The sequence below is a fragment of the Crotalus tigris genome, unplaced genomic scaffold (assembly GCF_016545835.1).
Source record: "Crotalus tigris isolate CLP2741 ecotype Arizona unplaced genomic scaffold, ASM1654583v1 scf7180000017576.4783729, whole genome shotgun sequence".
Taxonomy (NCBI): Eukaryota; Metazoa; Chordata; class Lepidosauria; order Squamata; family Viperidae; genus Crotalus; species Crotalus tigris.
In genome coordinates this window covers 3,987,667-4,000,584 of record NW_024096487.1, presented here as the reverse complement: position 1 = coordinate 4,000,584, position 12,918 = coordinate 3,987,667, and the positions used below count along the sequence as shown (strand labels likewise).

At 41.3% G+C, this 12,918-nt stretch overlaps 1 protein-coding gene across 1 annotated transcript in view; it reads left to right on the top strand.

Moving 5' to 3' along the window:
* The first annotated feature begins 5,256 nt into the window (after positions 1 to 5,256).
* Positions 5,257 to 12,918, top strand: part of CD82 (CD82 molecule) — a 78,042-nt gene continuing 70,380 nt past the window's right edge. The window contains exon 1 of the mRNA XM_039359003.1: positions 5,257 to 5,839. The gene's annotated coding sequence lies outside the window, so the exon portion shown is untranslated. The remainder of the gene's footprint in view (positions 5,840 to 12,918) is intronic.

Genomic DNA, 12,918 nt, shown 5'->3' with positions numbered 1-12,918 from the left:
GTACTATAGTTTCAGACGTAAATAAACATATGACCTGTTAAAGAGTGAGAAATGTTTAGTCTAAACTGGGCTGCATGTATTTAGATGTCGGGCCCTTGATTTTCTCTTATCTTGGTTGTTTTCTTGCAGACTGTTTCGTTTCCTAACTAGGTAACATTTTCAGTGTAGTAGATATCTAGATGTACATTAGATGGCAGCAAAGATTTAGAGCAAGCTATTTGATACTACCTACTGGTGTTCTCCATTTTTGCAGCCCATTTAATGTTTGGGGCCAATATTTCTGCAACCACATATAGGTAAAAAAATTGAAACATCCTTTTTTTTCTTTTCAGTTTTCAAAAAGTACAAATTTATCAGGGAGACTGCTCTGATTTAAAGAAGTGATGAGAAAAAAAAATATTGCCTGTTGAGTGCCTGCTGATTGTGCAGCTGTTAAAGACAAAGGAAGACCGCCAGATGACAGCTGGCAATTCTTGCTTAAACATGCACTTAATGGTAGCACAGCCAGCCAAGCATTTGCCTGTTTGTGTAACAACTGAACAGCTTGATTTTGCCTCCAAAAGGTGGAATCATCCTTTAAGGCAGTGTTTCCCAAACTTGACAATTTTAAGGCATGAGGACTTCAACTCCCAGAATTCCACAGCCAGCAACTTCTGGGAGTTAAAGTCCACATGCCTTAAAATTGTCAAGTTTGGGAAACACTGCTTTAAGGGATGATCTGGAGAGGAAGCCTTGTGGGGAAAGATAGGGGGAGACCTGTGTTAGTCTATTGTAATCAAGGTTCACAAGGAGTCTAGTAGCGCCTTTTCAGGCAAACATTCCTTTTCATTAAAAGGCATTTCTGATATCTTTTTCTTAAAAAGCATCAGCTTTTTTTTTAAAAAGGCATCTATTGAAATTAGCTGCAGTTCACAAAAGCAAAGGCCTTTTTAACCAAATTTGGTAGTCTGAAAACTGCCTGATTCCTCCTAAATTTTACAAAACAAGATGGTTGCCAGCAAGCCAATTACAGAACGGCAATAGCCCTTATCACCTTGATGAAGTAAACTGAAATTTAAAAAAAAAATCAAACTATCAGTTTCTGTAACCCTATTGTGTCTCTTGAATTTGCACTTTAGTTGCAAAGTTAAGTCCTCCAAGCTGGAGAGATGATAAATTGACAACTACTATTATTGCCCTGTTGCTAGGAAGCAGATTTTTCAGCAGAAGATAATGTGAAGTTGCTAGCCTCTAGATGAATCACAAGTGCTGGACTGACAAATAAAGATTAATTGTTCAGAATATTGGTCTGAATTGGTTTTGTTTTGTTTTTTACTTAAAATAGAAAAGGGCATTTTAGCCTGGGGTTCATGGATTCCTTCAGAGTCTGAATAGCTTTCTAGAGGTCTGTGAACCTGAATGGAAAAAAAAAAGTTACAACTTTATTTTCTCTAACCTTTTACTGAAATTTCCCTTTTCATACAATTGAATGTAAATAAACAACCTAATTTATGACCTCCAGATTCCAAAACTGTTAACTTTAATAAACCTAATTTATAATGTTATGTATTCTATCCTATTATAAATTTAAACATTGATTTCCTTTGTAAAGCAATTAAAAACATTTTTCAAAGAAAGGATTCACAGGTTTCACCAGTCTCTCAAAAAGCGGAAAAAGAGAAGCTCTGAAATACCCTAATTAGGGATATAGTAGTATATTAATGGAGAAAGTTTGTTCAGTTTAAATCTTTGCATTTTATTTCAATGAAGCCCCCTAGAGGGAGAATACCTTCTCTCAGGTCTGGGGCATATTAAATTTACCATGTCTGGGTTGGACTCTCAAAATGGTTGCCATGTTTGTTTGAGTTATATCTAAGATCTCACAGCAGCAAGCATAGCCCTGTCCCAAAGGCCTTTTCCAAAAGACAACTGGACTTCCTTTGCTTTTTCCCTTGAAGATGTTTCGCTTCTCATCCAAGAAGCTTCTGAACTGAAGAAGCTTCTCGGATGAGGAGCAAAACTTTTCCAAGGAAAAAAACCAAGAAAGTTCAGTTGCCTTTTGGAGAAGGATCTTTGGGACAACCATGACCTGGATGAGAATCTCCATAGACAAGCATAGCCCTGGACTAAAAAAGGAAGTGTGGCTTCAAAACACCTAATGTATTTCCATAACTGAAGATGGACTTGAACGTGAACTTCCCTCTCTACAATGCTTGTCCAGCACTTCAGCCCCTGTGCTACTTTGTTTTATTTGCAGAAAGCATATGAAAGAGATTGTCCCCAATTACAAGTTTAACTTCTCCTGGACTAACACCAAAGGTCTGTTTCACCATGTGAAGCCTTTACCAATAAGATCCCTCTGGAACTTGGACTTCATGTTGTCTATGGATTCTGGAAACAGAAGACCAATCCATCTGATCAGTACCAAGATGCAGAAGGCTGCTTTGGTGTAAGACAGCTGCAGACTTGAAGTAACTGAGACTGGGCACAGAGGGAGGCTCAGCCAATTTCACTGTATACATGTTATACTTTCATAATAAAGGATTTATTATTATTTATTGTAACCTAAATAGGTTGCCCTTGAGGCCCATAATCTTGATAGCTTTAGAAAACGGATTGTAAATTATTTCCTGGAAGCCTCCCTCCCTCCCTCCCTCCCTCCCTCCCTCCCTCCCTCCCTCCATCCATCCATCCATCTATCTATCTATCTATCTATCTATCTATCTATCTATCTATCTATCTCCATCCTGTTTTTAACCTTGTACGCCGCCCTGAGTCCTTTGGGATTGGGCGGCATATAAATATTTGTAAATAAATAAGTAAATAAATAAATCCATCTATCAATTCATTCATTTATCCATCCACCAGTTCACCTCACTTGCCAGCACTTTCTAAGGTCCAGTTACTGGTAACACAGAAGATGCCTTCTCTTGTATTGTTCCTAAGCTATAGAATACATTCCTTCTGATTTAAAAAAAAAACCCCAAAACATTAAAATCTCCATTATTAACCCGCCCTTTTCAGTCTGATTAAATTCATAGTTGATTTAAATTTTATATTAATTTTTGGAATCTTAAAGTTGGAAGAGGCCATTTAGGTCCCTTTATTCAATCTCCATTTGGGGCATACATTTAAATGAAGGCTAAGCAGAAAGATGGCTATCTATTCTCTGTCAACACTCAGTGAAGGGATCTGACCACCATCCCACTGTCCCTGGATAGTTGGTTCCTCTGTTGACCTTCTCTTTTACCTTTTGGTTGCAATCCCTCTTCCTGTAACATTAACCCATTTTTTACGCTCTCAAACAAGAGAACCTATTTCAACAAACACTTATATGGAAACTTACAATACTTGAATTTGTTTTTCAAACATTTGTGAACAATGATAACACACTCAACCACCCTATACATTTTTGGGTATATACCATATGTAAAGGCATAAAGCCATTCAGATGAACCCATTTAAGGGTAATAAGTAATATACGGTAATAGTGCACTGAAATCACTGCAGAAAGTATGTTTGATAATTTACCAGTTTTGAGACATGTTGGTTCCTTTTTGCGTTACTTCTCTAAATGTCTCAGTTTTTGGAGGCTAACAAATGACTTCCCACCAAAGATTGGAGGTCAGAGGTTTCTAAGGGCTGCAAAAATGGCTTGAAAATGGAAGTTGTTCAAGACAGTAAAAAAATTATATATTAGACAGTAACTGAATAGTGAAAACCAATTCAACAAAAATTATAACACACATCCTGAAAAGAAGAGTTTTTTTTTACACAGTACAATAATTTAGGGAAAACCAGATTCACCTATTTGGGGAAAGGCATGGCAGCCACAGAGAATTCCCAAAATTTATGTAGCTGTGAAGAATCTTCTCTTCCTGGTTTTCTCTAGTTATTTGGACGAAGGAAGATCCCCAGACTGAAGCTTAGATGGAGAATTAATATTTGGAATTCTCTAAAGTGCCACATCCACCACTTATTTGCAGGTGCGAAACCAACCGACCAGAGGAAAATAGGATAAGCAACAAGTGGTTGTTTCGATGAATCATAGCACTTGCCCAGCTGTTGGGCACAGTTGGCAATCAAATACCCACTTGACCCAGAATAGATTTTTTTTTTTTTTGGGATTTGCCACACATCTTCTCTGATGGCAGCTGCTGGTATATTTGTGACCCAAACCAATATTCATGAAATATTATGCACAGGCTGAAAGAAAACAAGGCTGCAGCTGCCATGACCTCCAGCTGGCTGCAGAACACGCCCTATTCATGCATTTTAAAAAACCTCGAGTGCGTCTGTCAGTTTATACTTTATAACAGGGGTAGTCAACCTTGGCTCTTTTATGACTCGTGGACTTCAACTCCCAGAATTCCTGAGCCAGCTAAGCTGGCTCAGGAATTCTGGGAATTGAAGTCCACGAATCATAAAAGAGCCAAGGTTGACTACTCGTTCATAACTACAAGATTATGAAGCGACCATAAAGGTTTTCCCCCCTCCCCTCCAAAAAATAAGCAAGGTTTAGCAAATGTTTAGCATTCCAGAAAGTTAGACGTTCCCATCCCCTGTTGAAACATGTAACTCTCCCCATCCCGGCGACGTGTTCCACAGTGGGGGAGCCAGCACTACGATTCCCAGAATTCTCTGGCATGGCCACTGACAACCACAGGTTGCATCCTCAAGAAGGCTGCTGCGTGTCGCCGTTGGAGCAACTCCAGAGTCTTTTTTTACGCCGATCCTATCAGGCATTCTGGTGCCCATCCATCCACCTACACTCTGGATGACGTGCAGGCATATCTAACTATGCAAAGGGCATTTCTTAACAGTTTGCGTCTCTGCCTGGAGGGAACGTTCAGGATATTAACCAAAGCTGCATGTATAATCGAGGGACAGGAGGACGCCAGGCTGTGACCTGGATCGCAATGCATTTAGATCCTTTTGAATGACCGCCTTGACCTGTATAGCTGTTAATTGAAGTTCTGGAATCTATAAAGATTCTCCTCCATTCCTAAAGATATGAAATAAATGCCCAGATCTCAGCGGGTTTTGGCTGTGGTCTAAACCGCAGAAAAGAGTCCTTCTCGCCTCCAAGGCTACACGGTGCACCTGCAGAGACGCTGCCACGTGATCGAGAAATTTGTATAATTGTTGATGCCTGAGTTCCCCGCCCCTTTCCCCGCACCCCACTGATCGTAACTCCTGGTTATCCGGAAAGACGATTTGTCCCTGGTTTGGTTTGACTTATGGGCGGTGAATCTGGTTCTTAAGCCTGGAAATCCGCGAGTGCAGTGTCGTGTAGCTATCGTCGTGGTTTGTTCTGCACGCGCGTAGGTCAGCGCAAGGTGCGAACGAGGCCCGCGGTGTGTTTGAAGCAATAGGCTTCAAAATGCTCCGAAATACCCACGCGTTATAAAGGGGGTCAGAAATTTTCGTGTAGGCGCCTAGCGGGAGAAGCGAGAAAGCGGCTGTTACCCAACACTGGGAAAACCTGATTGACAAAAGGCAAAAGAGCGGGGGCGGACGGAGGTCCCAGCGGTATTTGTGGCACCCGATCAGCAGCACTTAAAGTCAACGTGAAAGCATAAGGCGTGTGGCTCTCCTCCGTCCCTGGCCTCCAGGTTACGAGCGGAGTTGCTGGCTGCCTTTGCTTCCGGGCAAGCAAGGGTTAAGCGTGGAAGGCGTCTCTGGGCTGCCCTAGAGGTTGGCCCTGGCTGCAGCCACCTCCTCCGCTCGAGCGGACTGAAAGCAGCTGGGACTGAGAAACGAAGCCAAGCGGAGCCGAAGCCACCTCCGACTCGCGTTATTTTCTGAGCCCGCGAGGCTAAGCCAGGCGCTTCATTGCACGGCGGGGCTTCTGTCTCAGGTAACGCTGGCCGTCGTTGCTGCCCCTGCGAGGAGGGCGATTCTCGGCTGCGCGATTGCGGGACTTCGTGGGGAGGGGGGGGGAGGACGGACGGGGTCCGTGAAGTGGGGGCTTTCCTGCCCTTGCTGGCGGCTGCTTCCTTGGGGGGGGGGGTTATCTGGACCGAGGGAGCGTCTCCCCTACAGTTTCCTCCTAAGGATCTTTCGTCGCTTTTGCCCTTTTCCCTTACGTCTTCCCTCTGTTAAAAGCCACTCACCCCACAACTATTATTTTCGACCGGATAGATCTCGTGTCTGAGCATTCTCACATGACGCTGAGTCTTTTTTTTTTTCCCCTGAGCAGAGTACCCCCCCACAGTTTTTTTTTTGCTGCGCGCTGAAGGCAAGATTGTGTAGGGCAACGATTTATGTTTCGAAGGGACTTGGGAATGAGAGGGGAGGGGGAAGAGGGGCCACGTCTCCGCTTCGGAAAGCCAGCTTGAGAACTGATACAAAAAAAAAATAAAGAAAATCCGAAGGCCTCTTTTCGGCTCTTTTGGTCTTTTTGCCTATTTCCGAGGACCCGAAGCTTGGTCGTTTTTTAATTCCACCTCTTGGATAATGGACTGTTTCTTAAGGGAAAAAGGGAAGGGGGTAGGAGGAAGAGAAAATCCCCCTCCCCCCCAGAATAGTTCTGAGGCTGTATTGCTTTGGCTCTGCTCCTTCTGCTTCTGGACAATAGTGACAAGACAAGCAGAAGTTCAGTTGGCGAAGACTATTCCTGGCATCTGGGGCATTGCTAGGAAATGGTTCCACTTGAGAAAGGAAGGGATTTTCCAGGTAAACAGCATGAAGAAGAATTGATGGGAACTTCCTCCCTCCCATGGGCAACTGGTGGATTCCTTTTACACTAATCCTCTCCCTTGACTAGCAAATAGCCTTTGGAAGCTGTCTGGCTGTTATTCAGAGTGTAAGAAGGGAGTGAGTTCGGGGACTGTCAGAAAAGCTCTCTCAGAAAAGCAAGTGTGTGCGCAGGCACACACACATACACACATGAAGGCTGAAGTCCAGCAAATTGCCAGCCCACAAGTTGCTGAAGCCAAAATGTTGGCTTGTTGCTTTCTTCGGTGGTGAATGAAAAGCAAGCAAGTCAGTTTTTTTTGAGGCCCTCATATTAAATAGGTTTTTGAGTTTCTCACACCCTGCTCCTGAAGGTAAAACAGCTGATTGGGAGTGAGAGGCAAACCACTAATAAAGAACAAGGTGCTCCTCTTTGCTGCCAGCTGAGAAGGGCAGGGAGCTTCCCTCTGCCCTAGGCTGGAAATTCCCAGGTTTTTCTCTCTACTCCTGGCTGAGCAAGGAGGGAGGCAAACAATAGATAGTTGTGTTTGCTTGCTCACTCTCTGGGGTCTCTCAGTATGGAGAATCAGTTCTGCATTCTGTAGACATCTCATCCTGCTTATACCCTCTCTCAGCAGGGCATTTTAGAGGTTAGGTCATCACAGAAGTGGCCATCTGGCCTCTTGGAACTGCATGCTAAGCTCAAATTGTCCAGCCCTTCTTATCTCTTGAAAAGGTGAGTCATCAGGTAGAATGTTCAGTTTAACATGGAGGGAGAGTGGGCAACTAAGCAGTCTATTAATTCTTTCCTGTCATTTTCTATTAAGCCTCTTAGAAGCTTAAAGCATGCAGATATTCCAGTTTTCCCAATGTGGTAACCTGCAGTTATGTCAGATACTAATACTCATCATTCAGTAGGGATGGTGGGAGCTTTAGTGCAGCACACCTGGAAAGCAGTGCATTGGGGGAAGCTGCGGTTTATGGCAGAGGGGAGAGGGCAAGTGAGGTAAGCAATTGCTGAACAACATTACTATTCCTCAAGTTCTACTGAGAAGGTCAGAGAATCTCACAAGGACTGAGCAAATGTATAGATGTGACAGTTCTGTTTTTGAAAGAGCAGCTGTTTTCTCTTGCTCACTGCCCTATCAGTAGGAAATAATACAGTAGGAAAGGTTTAGACTACTGGGCAGAATCTCTTCTGCTATCTTGGAACACAGGATAATATGGTTGGAAGGGACCTTGGAAGTCTTCTACCAGTGAGAAAATTGTTGTTTCTTTAGTGGCCACCTTTTATGTTGTGTTGGCTATTTGGTTTGCAAAAGCTAAGTCAGAATGGCTTGATTCAGCTGGAGTTTCCAATTCATAAACCAGAGACCAAGATTTTGAAATCATGGCATTGTAGTTGACAAAATTCAACCAAAAGTAAGCAATCTCCTTATAGTTCCATACAACATGTGAATCCTGCGGGATAGGATTACCATATTATGACTAAGTTAGTTTAGCTGTTTTTTTTGATGGGTGCATCAATGTTGTTTGATTTTGGCACTGTGATTGTAACAGCCTAGTCATGATTGGTAAATCATGGTTTGTAAATAAATGAAGTCATTACTGTATGTTCAACACATTATGGTTAAAGTAAAGGATGGTTTAATATGTAAAACAGCTGCTATGTGGTGGGAAGGTCTAAGTATTTGGAGTAACAGGTAACACATGAGAAAATGAATGGAGGGCCAAATCTACATGCTACTCTTCCCAGAATAAATCAAATCAAGAGCACCTCTTGGCTCTACACCTGCAATTAACAACTTTGATTCTAGTGATGATGGAAACTGTTGCCATCTAATGGTCTTCTACATTTTTGCTTTGCTTGCTGGATCACTTCATTTTTTTGTCTTTAGAAAACTGGAGGAGCTTGGAAAACTGGCTGGGCAAGTTTTTTTCTGGGCAAGAAATTCCAAGGTTTGATGAAAGATCTTGCTCTTGCTTTCTTTTTCAACCTCCATCTTTTTGGGGGGAAGGGAGGGAAGAGACAGAAGAGTCACAATTACAATAGATCATTTCCGCAGTTTCCTCTTTTTCTTTCAGGATAGAAATGAGAAATACACCCATTTGATTGTTTGCTGTCCTGTATAGTTGGACCTTCAGGAGTGTGTATATGTCTGTGGAGAGAGTTAGTGGGTTATTATGCCATAGAGTTGGTAAATGTAGTCAGTCTTCAAATTATAAGTAGGCTGATGGTACTGGTAGCAGACTGGAAGTTCATAAGACATAATTGCCATAATAGCTGGCTGTTGGGAGTCTGAGGATATTTGGAGGGAGTGGAAAATAATCCCAGAAATCATCATTTTAGATGTTGGGGTGGGGTTGGGGGATTGTATGTGATCAATTGAAGAGGAAAAATGAACAAAAAGGCCTGGTCTTGAAACTATACTACTAAAAAAACCTTAGGTGTGACACAGAAGTTGTATACTGAGGCCTGCATCTGTGAATATCTCCATCTGCCCTATCTTCAGCTAGAGGTGTCTCCTGGTGATACTTTCATATTTTGCTAATGAAGTAGCCTAATGTGCATGAGCCTCTGAAATAATAGTGGTAATATTTGGCTTAGATTTGTATGCCATTTGCAACTTGGAGGTATGAAGAAACTGAGGATCTTCAAAATCAGGTTTCATATATAGAGATTTTGTTAAGGTCAACTGGAACGCAACAGCAACACTGTTCTGTGACACTAGGACAGAACTGTGTTATGTTCATTGTTTATTACAACTGAAGCAGGAATGGTTTATAAAGTCCTAACAAAGACAGCTTCTCAGGTGAAGTTCCTCTTGTTCAGAGTTGATAAACCAATTAAGTTAATTGGGCAAATAATTGTATGAGTTAGTACATTTTGTAGCTAAATATGATTGTTCTCCTGATCCAATTTGAGTCACCTCTTAAGTGTTTCCTTATCCATCTTGATTAATGTGCTTAATGAATTGTCCTATGTAACTATAGCTCAGGAAAGGATATCATTCTGTTGATGTACTTGGGGATTGTTGTCATGTTGCTTAGTTGAGTGTCTTGTCATGTTTAAAATTTGGGATAAAATTGGAGTGTTTGCTAATAGAAAAATAGGCTAGGAATACTTTAAATATGTACATAAATGAATTCTTCTGCAAGGAATGAAAAGAATTGGCAGATGCTATTAAGAAATTAGGATTTACTTCCTAAAACATAGCTGTTGTCTTCCTATCTCTAACGTCTATTACTTCCTCTCTTTTCTCATCCTGTGGAATACAAGTCAGCCAATGAGGTATAGTGATTAAGGTATTGGATTCTGTATTGAACTATAGTTCAAGTTTACTATCATATATGGAAGCTCATTGGGTGATTTTTGGCCCTGACATTGTTTCTCTGGCCAATTTACCTCACAGGATTGTTGTTGGGATGAAATGAAAAGCCTTTGTAAGCTGCCTTGAATCTTGGAGAAACATGGGATATAAATCTAATAAATCATAGCAACCTGGATGGTGTGAATAGTTTAATATGGAGAATTGTGGCTTGAAAGAAGTAAAGCATCCTTGCCTAGAATTTTACATGCTTCAGTAGAAATAATACTTTTCCCTGTAGATTTGGATCACCACACATAAATTACATACTTTCATTTGGTAACTCTTGAATGTACTAACTAATCTGTCTCTTCCATTTAATCTTTCACAATGGCTTGCTTTCATTTGTGGGTGCATTTACATTTTCTGATCAAAAAACTTCTGCCCTGCTGTCTCAAATCATAGCAGCAAGAACTAAATTGTATTCCATGAGTATGAGCTTGGCTTGAACTTTTTGCCTTTTGTTTTGTTGCTATTGTAGTCTTGGATGCTTCTTGGCTGGGCACACCAATATGCCAAATAGGCATAACACTGAAATGGAAACTTCAAGAATTAATGGCTTGCAGTTTTATGGATGGACTTAGGCCAGCCTTGGAAGGTTCAAAAGATAGCAAGTAATTTTCTGAAACCATACATGCAAAGGGATCATTAATATACAAGGCAGAAACTAGCTTTCTGCAAAAACATAAAAATATAAGCATTCTCAGCTGACCCATTCCAGAGAAGTTGGTTTGTAATCCTTCAAATTATCTACAGACTGTATAAAGTGGTGAGTCAGAGGCAGTTCTTATGTGAAAAACAATTGCTTTAGAAGCATCTCTGCTTCATCGGAAAGGGAAATAAATCTTTGTTTTTCTTGAGCATTTCAGATATGCCATAGGACAATTATTACCCTGTGGGCCTACAATTTGTATAGCATCATCTTGCCAATTAAGATATATGAGGAATTTTAATGTTAATAGACATGCTGGACACGTTTGTGTTATAATCAGATACCTCATTATTGCATATGCAATAATGAAGCAGTATGAATATTTCAACTTAGTAAGAAAATGTTTATCTTGTGCAATAAACAGACATTAGTTTTTGATATTGTTCAAACTGTGACTTGTGTCTAAATAGAGGGGGGGGGGGGAATCCCTAATACTTCCATGAACTAGTTTGGTGGCTTAAGGCATCAGACTACAAATCAGGAGACTCTGAGTTCTAGTCTTGCCTTAGGCACAAAGCCGGTTGGGTGACCTTGGGGCAGTTGTGCGCTCTCAGCACTAGAAGGTGGCAAGGGCAACCCATTTCCAAAGAACCTTGCCAAGAAAACTGCAGGGACTAATCCACACAACTGTCAGCAGTCAATACTGGCTTGAAAGTGCCGAGAAACAAAACCAAACCTACCTTCCACAGGACTGGATGCTATAAAAAGTAAAGCTTTCCCTGTCAATCATGTCCGAGTCTAAGGCACAGTGTTCATATCTGTTTCTTTGCTGAGAGAGCCAGCATTGTCCGAAGATAATTTCCGTGGTCACGTGGACAGCATGGATATACACCTAAGGCGCACAGAACATTACTCCCTTCCCACTGAAGTGATACCTATTAATCTACTTGCATTTGTATGCTTTCGAACTGCTATGTGGGCAAGATTGCTATTACAATAAGTAAGTGTTAATCTCTCCAATGTTGACCACTACAGTAGAATGAAGTTATGCACCTGGACAAATTTACCGTAATATTCTCCCATCTTTTGTATATCGTTAATAAGGCCATCTATAGTACGCATTGGAAACAACGTATATCAATGGCTCCTGTGCCTGCATGTGCATCTACACTTTACATTCAGTTGTAACAAGACCTATGGGATCTGCATTATTCATGAGGGATGTTTGTTTTCCTTTAATTCATCCTTGTGAATTAAAATCTAAAACCCAAGAGAACAAGCAACGGGTGAATTTGGCAGGTATCTTAATCATAGACAGCATTCATATTGTTAAGATCCTGGCATCCTGCTTGTACCTGTTGCCAAGGCTGCTGTATCTGCCTTTGAGAACTGAGTGGTATTTCAATTCAGATGAGTGAAGGATTGCAGCCAATCCTCCCTGTTTCTCCCAGCACTGAGAAGTGAGTTATGAAATTTTATTATCTTTTCATTGTCAGCTTTCATTTTGCCTCTCCTTACCAATCTTCAGTCTCTGTTCTCTTATCCCCAGCTAAGGATTTTGCTGCTTAGAGATACCTTTCTAGATGTAGTGATTTAGAGTGGAATACTTCGGGAATTGTACTGTAATATTGCATTACTGACTTTTCCTGAATTGCAATCAAGGATTGAGAAGTAGGCAGGAGCTTGGCAGACCAGTGTTCTGGGTACTGGACACCTAAGGATGCCAAATATATGTTCTTGGTTACCTGAAAACAGTGCTGCTTCAGATCAAAAGACTGAGCATTTATTTGATTTTAGCATAGTGTTGTGGGTGAACTCAGCTGCTATGGCTGTAAATATGATGCAATGTAAAGTGTGAATCCAGATACCTGTGGCCTATTCAACAAACCATGGTTATGCAAACCGTGAGTTAGGCATGGTATATGAACTACTGTTTCTTCTCTTCCACCTGAAATTACATTCAACTTTGCCTCACCTGCATGTTGAGATTTCTTGAAGTTTAGACACCCTGAGTTTGAAGATTTTGGCTACTTGCCAGTGTGAGTGGGGAAAATCAGCGTTGCATAAAATTTTCCGCCACAGGTTGCTATTTTGGTCTCAAGTAATTTACCTTATTTTTTTATGTTCACTTGTTTTTCTAGTAGACTAGGTCAAACTGTGTACAGTGTATTCTGAAGAGGTCTCTGCTCTTAAGCCAATGCAGTTCCCTCTAGATACAGTGAGGTTAGAATTCTCAGGCTG